Genomic DNA, 14822 nt, shown 5'->3' on the forward strand with positions numbered 1-14822 from the left:
TATAAAGCAAAGTAATTAAAATGAAATAGTTATCAAAAAACATATTCTTCAAAAGCCAAATTCACTGACCCCAGGTTAAGAAACCCCTGGTTTATACCGACTGGAGAGATTAATAAGAGTAGGTAGGACAGACGAACAATAAGAGATAGCTGAGCTATCCCGAAGATAAGAGGAGGAAAAATCCACTCAAGGAATCACTGAGTCAAAACAAAAACCAGGGTCTCAAATGTCTATGTACAAATGCTCAAAGTATAAGCCATAGGTAAGAAGAGCCACAGACTCTAACACAAAGAGGTAAATCTGATTGGATAGCTATTACTGAGATTTGGTGGGATGGGAACCATGCCTAGAAGTTAGTATTAGGTGGATAGATCTTATTCAAAAGAAACCAGAAAGGTTAAAAGAGGTAGGGGGTTTTGAGGGAGTGAGCAGTATTACATAGCTATAGCTATTTAAGCTTAATACTGAACTAAGAATTTTAGGACATCCTGTATATCTAGAAGGTATAACTCAAGTGTGGAAATCCTGGAACCAGAGGGGAGAAGCAATTTGGGTAGCTTTTGGGCAAAGGTAAAAGGAGGAAAAACAGAGGTGATTGTCATTAGAACACATTAACAGGCTTTTGCTTTTGTTTCAGTTGTGGTTTTCCTGACAAAGATACTGCAGTGATTTGCTGTTTCCTTCTTCAGCTCAATTTACAGATGAGGAAAACTGAGACAAATAGGGTTAGGACACCTGCCCGAGGTCACACTACTAGTAAGTTTCTGAGGCCAAATTCCAACAAGATGAGTCTTCCTGACTGCAGGGCTGGCACTCTTTCCACTGTACCATCTAACTGCCCTACTGGCAGGCTACCAGAGCAGAAAGAGAAAAGAAGTCAGGGGTTCACAAAATGGAACACAAACCTCACCCACATACAGAAGAATGATATCATTTCAATTATCCTGATATCTGCTGGAAGTCTATCCCTGCCAAAAGCATAACAGCTCATAACTTGGTGACTCACTTTAATGATAGTTTCATCCTTCTTAAAGTAGAAGAATTAAAAAGTGAGAATTCTATTCTGGATATCATTCTCGCAAACAGGGGAGGATTGGTTACTGGGGTAGAAATAATGGGAACCTTGGGAAGAAGGAACCACTCCCTTCCAGAGTTGATGACAAAAAAGGAAGAGAAATCTGGGTCTAGTCTGACATGTATATTACTAGATTTGGAGAGAACAGCTCTCAAAAGTGTTCAGAAGAAACCCTGGTTTCAGGTGCCCATGGAATATGATTTTAATAGGAAAGTGAGCCCAGGAGGGATGAGTAGGTCTCAAGAATGGAATTCTTATGATGTAAAGGGAAACAACTTTATGAGGAAGAAAAACAGAAATTGTCTGAAAAGTCTGATAAGATTGCACAGAGAACTCTCAACTTAGATTTAAAGCTGTATGTACAAAAAATATGTAAAAGGAAAGTATTAATTCAAATTCATAGCATGGTTTTACTGTAAGAATACTGTAGTAGCGCAAAACCCAGAATGAAGTAAGGTGGTCAAGGAAAGCTAAGGAAAATAAAGTGCTTCAATTTTTTTAAGCTATATTTGGAAAAAGCATAGAGGTAGTAGGAAGATCACTACCACTTGGGTATTTGGAATGATGGTGGCTGATGAAGGAGAGGAGGCAGAGCTGACATTCTTTTTTGCTTGATTTCTCTGCTAAAGATGTTGACTTTTGTAATGGAAAGGATGAAACAAATACTTCTGATAGGGAGTTACCATCAAACATGTTTAAGGAGATACATATTCTAATCTAATATTTCTAAGGAGAGCATATAGCTAACCTTGATTTCAGGTCACATGGTTCAAAATAGACTATATCCTAGCTCACTGAAAGTACTGGCAGATGGGATTACTGAATCACCTTTAATCATCTTTTCTTTGAAATATTGTAAAAACAGAGGAATTGCAGAACTGGACTGACAAATGGAAGAAATGGTCATGTGACAAACAAGATAGAAGACTAGCCATTTTCTCTGGTTCCCACAAACTCATCCAAAAATCCCCCAAAAATCTTTAAAGAGAAATTTTGTGTCAGAAGTTGAGCAATTATAGATGGAGTCATATAAGAAAGCAAGAAGTCCAACAAAATACTTATGATTTAAAAGTGAAGAATGCCAATCTCTCCATGCATTCGATCAGTATGCTGCCAGCCTCCAAGCTGAAACAGAGCCCATTATCTGTCCTAGAGCTGTCTCTTTTGGAACCCACTCAAAATGTCCTTTTTGCTTCAGAGACTGCCAACATACTCCATCCTGACTATACCATCATCATCGTCCAATTGGAATAAGCCGTTCTTAGTCACATGTTTGTGTGAGTAAGGGGAAAATTAGGCTTCCCTCCGCCAGGCGTAGCCCCTAAATAAACTAACTCCAAAGCAGCAAATTTTGCTGGAAACACCCATCTTCTCTTTTCCCCCCCTCATTCTCAATACTGTGAAAATTGGCATTCATAGATTCAACCAGAGAATCTCAAGATGGAGGGAGATGTAGTAAGGGACTAGTTTGTGTGTGCATATGGCTGAAAGAAGAAAAGGAAGTCGTCCCTCCATATTAACATACTAAACACTGAGCCAGTTTAATAAGCTGAAATTCATTAGGAATAGGTGTAAAATCTTATTTTTAAGCTAAAAATTTTTACTTCACAAGTTGGGGAAGTCTGAGAAAAAAAACCCTGAGGTTTTGGTAAACTGCAACCTCCCAATAGTTAATAATATAAGCAATACAGCCATCAACTAGGATAACATAATCATATAATAATTCCAGAAATAAGAAAACGATCATCCTTTTTGTATTTTATTCTGATCAGACTAAATCGGGAGTACTGTATTTTCTTCTTGCCACCACAACTTAAGAAGGGATGTTATAAGCTGGAGAACGTCTATAGGATAGCAACCAGAGTGTTTAAAGGCCTCAAGTCATGCCATAGGAGAACTGGTGGAAGAAATTAAAACTGTTTTACAAGGCAAGGAGATTTAGGAAAAGCATTACATCTGTCCCCACGTACTTGGAAGAGAGATTAGATTTGTTCCATTTGGCACCAGAAGATAGAATAGTGGGCAAAAGTCACAAAAGCAAATTTAGACTTCATACAAGGAAATGATTCCTAATAATTAGAATTGTCTAAAAGCGGAACATGCTGCCTCAGAGGGCAGCAGGATCCCCTTCATTGGAAATCTTTAATCAAAAACAAAGGCTGGATAGTAATTTTTGGATTTTGCTATAAATGGAATTCTATTGGGGCCATGGGCTGGGTTAGATGTTTGCTGAAGTCCTTACTAACACTGAACTTCTGCAAGTCTGTGACATAATATATTCATGAAATTTTAGAGGGGCAAAGAAATCTAATGTCAAGTTTGTTTCCTGGGCATCAACTCGTTTGCCTTTGATTACTTTCAGAAAACAGATGACTGTCAGAAAAGCTGCCTTGACTAATGGGCATGCTTACCATTATCCAAACATCATCATGTGCCACCTATTTTAAGAGTAAACATTTAAAACTGAAGATTCTTCTTAGTTCAGAAGCTGTTCCAAAACTTGGAAGCACAGAGGACTACAAAATTTATCCTTGAGGTACTTTTTAAATTTCTTCTGGGGTACAAGATTATTGATGAGAGTGGAGGTGTGAGGATCTAAGACTAACAGCAAAGGGTAAGGGAATGACCTACTACCAGTCAGGTACCATGCCAAGTGTTTCAACAAAGTACTTTACAAACATATCACTTGATCTTTACAACAGAGGGTGCCATCACTACCTTAACTTTACAGTTGAGGAAACTGAAGCAGACAGAGGTTAAGTCACTCGCCCAAGATGGCAGAGCTAGCACATGTCAGAGGCTGGACTGTACGTACTGACTCTAGGCACTATCCACTAAGCCACCAGATTCCCCTAAAAGCTGGTAGTAGCCAACTAGAGGCTTTGATCACCCATGATGAATTATTTGGGTCATAGTAATTTATAAAGATAGGCTACACCATGGCATGCTAGGATTGCCATAGGCACAAAGGAGGCAAATACACGTGCTAATAAACTTGAAGGACTGAAGGATGACATCAATATTTTTCATCAAATTGTTTTGTTATAATGTTGACATGGCCTTAAATCAGTGGAGAATGGAAGCATATGATCTGTTATATGCTAGTTTCATTCTTTTAAAGCATTTATATATTTTTTTTAATCCATTTCTTTTCAGTGTTGCAAAGTTGGCATTCTCCCTGAGGTCTACTTTTAGTAAGCTATGTGTCAAACAATATACGAGCAATTTTAACACTCTTTTCCTACCAACGCAAATGGCTAACCAGTCTTTTTTAAACTGAAAAAAACAACACATCACCTTTTTTTCCGGTAATTTCAGCCCCAAAGAAAGTGTCACATTTAACTTTATTTTCACAAAAAGCATTTTTTTCAAAGTGCCTTTGCTCCTGAGGTTGATACATTAAGCACAGCTGAAGCTAAAATAAGATCTTAAATAAAATGTTCAATGCAAAAGAACCTACAACATCTTGCTTGTAAAAAGAGAAAAATCCGTGGTACCAAGCTGACAGTAACTCTAGTGAAGAAAATGCAATGTTTTATCATGCCGAAATGACTTTTCAAAGCAGCATAAAATTTACAGTAAGAGACTTAAGGGGCACATCAGAACAAAGCATCAAGTAGCCCACTGGAGTCAAGTCAATAACTTGCTTATTCTGGATTCAGTTCAGAAGTCCTTCAGCAGTGGCTGGCTCCCCAGACAGTTAGACTTGACTGAATAATACATACACATCAAGCTTGATAGGACGTAGATGACAACCTCACAATGACATTCTGAGATGACTCATGCAGAGGGACAGCATTTTACTTTCTATATGATACTGCTGGTATCAAATTCAGATAAAGAGAACTTCTTTCGTCTGGGAGGAGAAGAATACACATTCCTGGCCTACCATCAAAAAAGAGACTGTCAAGTTTGAATTATCTTTGTTAAGGGAGGGGGAAAAGCACTATAACAACATGAAGTTGTTTTAGGGCCGCAAGTTCACTTAGTGAGCAAGAACATTTGCTACGCACAGTGTGCAATGGGCTTATCAGACTGGTCAAAAATGGTCCCACTTGTCATCATAGTGTGGCAAAGAACACAGGTAGGGGAAATGAGGTAGGAAGTGATGATCAGAAACACCCAGATTAGGGCCTGTTATACAATACTTAGTGACTGGGCTCTCTGTGACAGAGAGAGAGAGAGAGAGAGACAGAAACGGAGATTCAGGTAGAGATTAGATGGGCAAAATATAAATGTGGATAGCAGTAGAGGCATTGATACTGGATCTGTATAATTATGTGAAATGTGAAAGCAAGTCTTCTCAAGGATGGTTTTTCTTGAGAACCTTGAAGACTTTGAACTGAAATGGGAGAATTCTATTTCTTCAACCCCCTCTGAAGACTTAGACACTCTGTTGTCAATATATCATGCCTCTGTCCTTTCCCACTACCTTATGGCAAGAAACAGCAGACTTGAACTCTTCCTAATCACTTCTAAGGAAGAGTAGGCCTAGGAAAATGGAAGTAGCAGCTCAATGCAGCATTAGTTAGCCAGAGAACTAAAAACAGAGGGAACTGAGACATGTGTGTGTGTGTGTGTGTGTGTGTGTGTGTGTGTGTGTGTGTGTCTGTGTCTGTGTGTGTCTGTGTGTGTCTGTGTGTGTGTGTGTGTCTGTGTGTGTCTGTGTGTCTGTCTGTGTGTCTGTGTGTGTCTGTGTCTGTCTGTCTGTGTGTCTGTGTGTCTGTCTGTGTGTCTGTGTGTGTCTGTGTGTGTCTGTGTGTCTGTGTCTGTGTGTGTCTGTGTGTGTCTGTGTGTTCTCTCTACAACAACCATGAAGGGAAGGAGACTAGTATCTGACTGGGCCCAGTTCTGTTCCCCCAGAAATCACTTGGTTCAGGGTCCAAAGCCTGAAAAGTGAATTAACCAATGTGGAAGGAGGCTGAGACGATTCAGAGGCCTACTCTTTCTTTGGGAATCTGCCATCAACACAGGAGGAATCAGAAAGTATGAAACAGGGAAACAGAAAAAAAAAAGAGTGAAATTACCAAAGATCACAGGAGGCAGAAAATGAACTTAAAAACTGTAAGCATGAGAAGATAAATTCAATGGAGAGATATTAAAAGCAGAAGGGACAATAAAAAAACACCTAAACAAGTCCAAACCTCTCTAAGTAAATATCCTCAGACAAATGAGATTGAAACAATATCTGATGAGGCACAGGACCCTGTGGATTCCCCACAACAGCTTACAACAATAGCACAATGTTCCCAAATGGCTCAAGAGAGAAAGAAGAATCATAGAAGTGGCAGAATTTATGGCTTATACAACAACAGAAAAACTTGAATCCATGGAGGTGAGTTGCTCCAAATAAATGAAAGAGAAAACTGATTGATTGAGAATATATATATGCACTAAAGTGAAGGGCAAGTGGAAAAGTAGAAGCAAAAAGCAATTACATTGAAAGAGGAAAGGAAATGAATAAGGATATATATATATATGTATGTATGTATGTAATACCTACTATGCACTAAGCATGGTACTAAGTACTTTATAGATATTATCTCATTTGACCTTCTTCAAGATTGGTCATTTTACAGTTGAGGAAACAGATAGAGGATAAATGATTTGCCCAGGATCACGCAGCTAGTGTCTCAGGCTGAATGTGAATTTAGTGCTTCCTGACTCCAGTCTCAGTGCTCTATCCACTGCATCATGTAGCTGCCCCACAGAACGCATGACCTCTAAAAAAAGGCAAAACATATTGATCTTGAAAACAAGATGCAACAACTTTACAAGTTAAAAAAAAACAAAACCTGAACACATAATAAAAGAAAACTGCCCAGACCTTTAAAATATAGGAAACAAAACACAAATGGAAAGAATCCACAGATTGCCTCCAGTAAAAAAGAAAAAAACCCCTAAACCATATGTTGTAAATTCCAAGAGATACAGTATCTAAATCAAACAATTCCAATGACAAACAACAAAATCTACTAGCAATCAAGAAAAGACCTCCAAATAAAAAGTACAAGAAATGCAAATAACACATAACTATCTCATTGGAAATTGCAGAAGGGAATGAAATAATGTGTTCTGTTGCATCAGGAACTCAAGATGCAATCCAAGGTGACATACCCTGCAAATCTAAGCCTGATCATTAATGAAAAAAAGATGAACGTCCAATAAAAGAGAGGCATTTAAAATATTTCTAGAAAACAAGTTGATATAAGCAGATTATCTGCTAAAACAGAAACAGAAAAAGGGTAAATACAACCAACAACATATGATTACCATTCCATAATCTAGGCTGATGAGACATTTAACAAATACTTTGTAAGGAGATTATGGGTGAGAAGATACTGAGAAGGAACCTAAGTGCTCAAAGGAACGTGGGTTAGGCAGTTCATTACTCACAGACATATGAGCACATGGTTCCTTTGCCCTACCTGCCTGTGTACCTTGGTCAGAAGCCCACATCTCCAGGGTTTCTGATAAAGGCCTGAGCTAAAGTAGTGGCCAAATTAATGAAAAAGTGAATGCAAAAAGAGGTGGAGGTAGAATCCACAAGATCTGACAAGTGATTGTACATGAAGTAAGGGAATGGAAAGAACTGATGATAACTCCAAGCTTCTAACCAGGTTCCCCTCAATGGAAATAGGGAAATTCTGAGGAAATATGTGTAGAAGAGAAGCTAATGCTTTCCGTTTTGGACAGGTTGAGTAACAACATATAGGACATTTAAGTGGAGATGCCCAGAAGGCAACTGGTGATGCAGGACTGGAGAGAAATGTTTTCATTTGGTCTTTATAATTGAAAAATGACAACATTCCAGTCTACACCATGACCTTAAAGGAACTCAAGCTTTTGTATACTTAACAGTCACTCAAAGTAAAGGTAATAATTTCCTCTGAGAAGAGTTTTAAACTAAACTGAAACAAACCAGCTCCACCATGGGCAAACTTCTTGGGGGTAGCTTGGCCCTGTCTCTAGCCAAAGAAAAAGCAAAGCTGTTTATGATGTGAGGGACAGAGGATATGATAGTTACAACCTGTAACAACATATAATCTTAGTTCTTCTTGAAAGAGATCTTGTGCCCTCAAGGAATAAAATGACTTTTCAGTGTGTTGCTGTGTAGAATAAGGACAGTTACAAATACTGAATTCTTAAGCTTCTATTTCAATTCAAGTTTGATAAATTTTACATCTTCGTGGAATGACTGTTTTAGAAGAAGTATCTGAAACTTCAATAGAAAGGGGATAAGGCTTCCAAGAAGACCCTCATGAGTTCTAAAAGTGATCATCAAATGAACACTATCTTGGGCTGTACCAATAGAAATACATTAATTTCTCCAAAAAAGAAGGTAACAGACTAATTCTGTTTTGCATTGACAAGGCCAGATCTGGAGCCCTGTGCTCAATTCTGGACCTCAGATTGTAAAAGGAACACTCCTGAGCTGCATGTCCAGATGATGGTCTCTACATAACTGACAGGACTTTATTAGATGAAGAAAACTTGAAGAAGAGGACAGAGGGATCATGATAATAGTCTTCGACCACGTGGCCTGCTATGTAGAGATTTAGATTTACATGTCATTCTGTAGAGTGGGATTGGTATAAGGGATTGTCATTCACTATCTTTACATGGGATAGGAAGAGTGAATGGATCTGTGATTTCACTGATAAAGAGGAAATTCCCTCTTCAATGCAGATAGCCATCTTTTCTCTAGTCTTAAGAGTATTGCCTAGAGCTCTGAGAGAGTAAATAACTTCTTCAGAGTCACAAAGCCAGGATGTATCAGATGTTCAACTTGAACCCATGTCTTCCTGGTGTGTGTGTGGGGGGGCCAATTCTGGGTCCATCATTCCATGCTACCTCTCATTTTTGCATGACCTCGAGGCATTTATGACAGTTAACATCTAAATAGGACTTTGAAGTTTACACTGTCTTCACAAACAAACCTTTTGAGCTATGTAGTAAAATGCTAAACATTTAAGTAAAGAACTCTCTAAATGTGAGATTTTTTAAATTAGTAACTCCAATTTATAAATGAGGACTCAGAAAAATTAAGTGACTTGCTTGCCGCCACACGGCTAGCAAGTATCAGGGTTGGGGTTTCACAATGCAAGTCTAACTTGAAGACCAGTTCTCTTCCCACTATATCATGTTGTGCTTCTCATCATATTTGTTTCACAGCCACATGGCAGAGCCAGAATTCCTGCCCCCAAAATAAGCAATTATGAAAAAAATATTACTCACAATCCAGCAAGCCTCAACAAGAATATCAATGATGTAAAAATATGCATAGCCAAGCCTTTCTATTCTCACAAAAACCATGGTTTGCCTATTTGTTATTGGATTATTCATGTCAGCAAGGAGGCAAAAAAATCACAAGAAAGGGGAAAGAAATTCTTTTGTTGCTATTGTCAACATCTCTGTTCAGGGCCCAGTAGAAAGTGCAAGAAGAGGCTAGGTCTTTTTAATACAAAACAGTTAAAAGTCCAAGGAAGGAATGTGCAAGACAGCAAGTAAGGAAGCTAAGAGAAGGAAAAAGGAAGCTTTACATTACTCTAGAATAAGGGTTTTTAATTATGGATCTCCAAGGAGAGAGATTTCAGTAGATGTGTGAATCTGTATGGGGAAAGAATAAATTATGCCTTTATTTTCATGAACTACTCAATTTCAGTGGTTAAAAAAATGATTCTGAGAAGAGGTCCACAGTTTTACCAGACTGCTAAGGAGCACAATGAAACAAACAAACAAAAAGTTTAAACCCTGCTCTACAGATAATGCTGCCCATTCTGTGACTGGAATGGAGAACAAGGGCATATGGAGGGAAAAAACACTTGCCTGCTCAGTTAAGTCTGTGGGGAATATGACTATTTTCTTCATCATGTTGTAAACTCCCATACAAAAACTCATGTTCAAACATAGACATAAAAATGAATTGTAAAGCCGAGTATAAATGTTTCTGACTTCTATGCTGATTTGAACTTGAAAGTTGATAATGATATTCTAATAAACATATGAATATTTTTTTCTTTTGGTCATATTCCACAGATGTATATATGAAGTACTTTATTCTTAAATCAGGAAGAATCTTAAAGAAGACTTTTTTTTTTTGAAGATCAGCACTTAGAGAAACATTCAGCTTTTTTATTTTGTTATGAAGTGCAAAACTATTTTGCAGAAAACATTCAGATGAATTAAGTACCATTTATGCAAAGTAAAATCAGAATTTATAAAACTCCATTAACTTAGAAAAATAATGATGAAAGGTCATTTCCATATACCTAAGTAATACATATTATTATTATATCAAACAACCTCAGAGTATTTGGAGAGAATATTTTTTTCTAATTACTGACAATATTTAACATTTAAATGACAGGATTTCATCTTATATGGTATCTGAGTTGCCCAATAAATTTCACTTGTGAAGAGAAAGGATATAATTTTGTTCTATTATTTATTAGTATAGGAAAGCATTAATTGTTTTCTGTCATAACCTCAAAGTAGTAAATTACTTAAATGTTAATTATTCTCTAACCATATGCTGATAGAATTCATTTTACATGATGATTATTTCAGTAAAAGCTGAACACAGACAGGATGCTTTTTCTTTGCCACTGTAACAAAGACAAATGCTTCGTCTATTGGAATCCCAACAAGTCTAGCAACCTGCTTGAAATTTCACCCATGGATTTTATGATATGAGATTTGAAGGATCTATGCAAAGTGATGTTTCCTTTCCTGCTGAGAAACAAATGAGTGTACCACTGTGCGCCTGACCCCAAACAGTGAGATCTGTAAAGTTGCCACTTAACTCCCTGGAAGAAAAACCGCCCTCAAATAGCGGGGCTAGAATACTTGGCAGCCTAGGGCTGAACAAATTAGAGCTAATCTGTTGAGCCACAGTGCTTGCCTGTGTCTCCCTCCCCTCCCGACACCTTAAGGAAGGAAGGAGGTTGCTAACCACTCTGGTTTTAGAAATTCAGACTGGATAGATTACTGTCAAAATTTTCAAAATGGATATATGTATATATTTAAAAATTAAAGAAAGGTATTATTTTATATGAAAGTTATAATCATCACAAAATACCCCAAATCATGAGAAGTTTGAAAATATATGTTGTCTTGATACTTCTGTTCATGCTTCCTTCAGAGAAAGCAGATAGAACAATTAGTTACTTTGACATGTTTTGAACTCTTGATTTTTATAAATTTTGAATTACTCCCCTGGAAGATTTAGACTGAAGTACAAAGTCGTATTTCTACAAAAATGTCACAAATCCTGATGTTTGTTCTTCCTTCCTTCCATTACTGCAGCTACCTGACACATCAAAGATTTCAAGATTCTCTCCTCAGGTGTGACAGACAATGTGGGTAGATAACAGATCTCAGAGGAAGGAAGATCTGTGTTCAAATCCTGCAACCCCTGAGTACTCAAGGGAACTCTTTATGACTTTAAGTTGCAGAGATGGTGCTGATTTGCTATAGAATAAGGACTTACTTCATTCTCGAGTTTCTTGGACTAATGAAATCCCAAGTTTGGTCCCTATCCCCTATCCCTATTTTTAACTGAAAGCAGACAGAAAATAGCATACATTAAAAGTAGAATAGTCCTCTAAATCCTCAGTGCTCACTACCAGGGATTAAAAGGAGTACATGGGACAGACCTTGCCCTTTAGAAGTCTACAATTTAGTTGGGGAAACAAGGCTAACATTAACATGTGTGTAAGTAAGAGTCAAACCAAAGTTTTTTCAGACTCATTAAGTCACAGAGGCTCAGAGAAGGGAGAAAGATGAGTTTGGGCCAATGTGAATGGGAAAGGTTTTATGGAGAAGATGGGATCGGAGGGATACTTCAGTAGTTGGGTAGTATCGGTGGGGAGGGCATTTCATAGGGGCAATAATATGAATTTAGGTACTAGGTCATGATGTCTGGCTCTGGCTGATATAAACCATCTGTTTCAGGGAAGACATGGCTAGAAATATTAGGTGGTAGTAGATTATGTAGGGCCTTGAATGCCAGGCTGAAGGGTTTGGACTTACTCCTATGGGATATGAGTCACTAAGGGTTTTGTATCTTGAAACTGTCAAGATGAATTAGAAATCATAATTTAGCACCCCACTTCTTTACCTAGTGTTTCAGTTTCCCTATCTAGAGTTTATTTGTACTGCCTGGCATGTCAAACATTCATAAACACCCTTCCATGTGGAAGCAGTTAGAAAAAAATAAATTAAAACTATACCCTATATGATTTATACAGTAGCCTAAACAAGCAAAACTGAACTCATCTGCAAAAACAATTTTTCTTATATTATATAAATTTGACATGTTCTGTCTGATTTTTTTCAAGCATATGAATTTTATACACAGCATATAACTCCTATTATCTACTGATCACACAAATAGGAAATAATGAAATGCCTTTTGTTCACGTCATCAGTTCTAGACACTCAAACTCCCTCTCAACTTCTTTCTCTTCCTTCTACATTCTTTTCACCAAGTTTTGCTTATTCCCACTGCTACTACACACTTACTTGCCTAGACTATCACAATAGTCTCCTAACTGGTCCATTCTTTTCACTGAAATACATTCTCACACTATACTCTGATTAATCTCTCTATAGCAAGGCTCTGACCATAGCCATTTCCTGATAAAAAAAAAACAAACTCCAGTGGCTTCATGATGTCTATTAAACAAAGGTCAAAATCTTAGTCTGGAACTTAGGGCTGGCAAAGATAGAACAAAAAAGGGAGAGAGAGCTATGAAATGAAAGTTAAGTGAAAAAGGGTATAAAAGCACCTGGCTGCTTTCTGTAAATGAATGTGATTGAGCCCAGATCAATTATATCCCACAGTTCCAAAAAGAATTCATGAACCTGAAAACTGTCAGAAAGCTTTGAAATCAAAGGTCTGCCCACATCACGCTGCTCCTCAAAATCCTTCCTTGTCTTCTCACTGCCTCAAGGATACAAAAATAAACTCCTCAGCCTGACATCTGGGTCTTTCCACTACCTGTACTCCTTCCACCCCAACCTGGATAACCTTATTTTATATTATCCCTCTTCATGAACTCTCATGTTCATGGACTGAGTGGCCAGTATTTCTCTAAATTCAGTATTACACCTTTCATCCCTGCCCTGCCCAGAATGTACTTTCCCCCTTCAGAATCCTTGACTCCTTTCAAGCTCAGTTTAGGTTCCATCTTTCTCTATGAAACTTTCTTTGATCTATTCCTCCATCCCCTTCATGTCCTGCCACAGTTGCTTGTTTTCTCTATCTCAAATTTCCTTCAAATATACTTGTGTCAAGTAGACCACAAACTATGTGACAGCAGAAATTAATTCATTTTGTCTTTGTATCAACAAGGCGAATGATGGGGGGGCTATATAAAGATACTTGAAGCAAATTCATTAAAAGTTCCTTCAGTCTTGAAATGGGATGATATTGCAATTATCCAACTACTGATTAGGAAGTTTGATTTAGATTGCTAACAATATTCTAAAATGTATTATTAAATGAACCGTTTATGAGTATTTGGAAAGGAAAGCAATGATTACCGAAAGAAAATATGAACTTACTGAGAACAGGTCACACCACATAAACACATTTCCTTTTTCGTTAGGGCTATTAGTCTGGTGTATTAGGGGAAAAGAACAGACATGGCATTTGGAGAATATAACAGGTATGGTTAATTTCAGCAAAGTTTTTCATAAAGTACTTGTGGAAAAGATGGAGAGGTGAGTAGGAAATAATGAATTTAGAAGTAGATGAGTAATCAGATCCAGTGATTAATGGGAGAATTTCCAGCAGATTGTCTCCTGGCTCTGTCCTCAACACTTAGCTTAGTATATTGTTAACTAACCAACTGAAAATGGAGAAAATAGCAAAGGCTAATCACTGGGACAAATTATGTCAATGTATAACATCCAATATGGAAAGTTAAAATATTCGGGCCAGTTCGAACACAATATTTGTGTGCATGTCTCCCCATACTGTTCCCTTATAACAATGACCCTTTCTATTAGTGAATTTGATGACTGTCTGGTAAAACAATGGAGTTTTAATTTTTTGTTTTTGTTTTATTAATTTTAATGTTTCAATTTTAACAATCTCATCATTAGTGATTGGAGAACGCTTTCAAGTGGTCACTGATAACTGGTAATTCTTCTTTTGAAAACTGTTCATATCGTTTGACTATCTACTGGAGAATGATTCTTGATACGAGATTTCCATCTTTACCTCCCCTCCTCACTACAAATAACCTTTTCCAAAAGACCAAATTTCTCTCCACTCTCTCACGTATTACTTTATGCTGCCTTGAACGCTTAAATTTCAGCCATGAAAATAAATATTAGCCCCCATGCTAGTATTCATAAATATTGGCCGTGGACCAAATATTGAGGTTTCAAATTTAGGGTTGGTTTAAAACTTAGGACAACATTCTTCCCTGAAACGTTGAAGAACATTGTTCTAAGCTCTGGGCCAAATACTAAATTAGAAATCACACTGTTTGGTCTAGAGCTACTATTTATAAATATTACAACATGGGCTAATATTTATTTTCATGGCTGAACGAGGAATCTAGGGCAATATAAAGAAGTATGTGAGAGTATATAGAACAATGTTAATGCTGGAAAAATCATTAATAAGGAATAATACAGACATACGCTTTCCTTCTCAGTTGATTTCATGAACGTTTACAAAAAAGCAAACCCTATATTGGCACTCAAAGCTGAAACAGATACAGAATATTCC

General features: G+C 37.4%; 1 protein-coding gene across 9 annotated transcripts in view; it reads right to left on the reverse strand.

Moving 5' to 3' along the window:
• ATP8A1 (ATPase phospholipid transporting 8A1) overlaps positions 1 to 14822 on the reverse strand; it is a 278564-nt gene that overhangs the window by 101236 nt on the left and 162506 nt on the right. The window lies entirely within an intron of this gene.

The sequence above is a fragment of the Notamacropus eugenii genome, chromosome 6, assembly GCF_028372415.1.
Source record: "Notamacropus eugenii isolate mMacEug1 chromosome 6, mMacEug1.pri_v2, whole genome shotgun sequence".
Lineage (NCBI taxonomy): Eukaryota > Metazoa > Chordata > Mammalia > Diprotodontia > Macropodidae > Notamacropus > Notamacropus eugenii.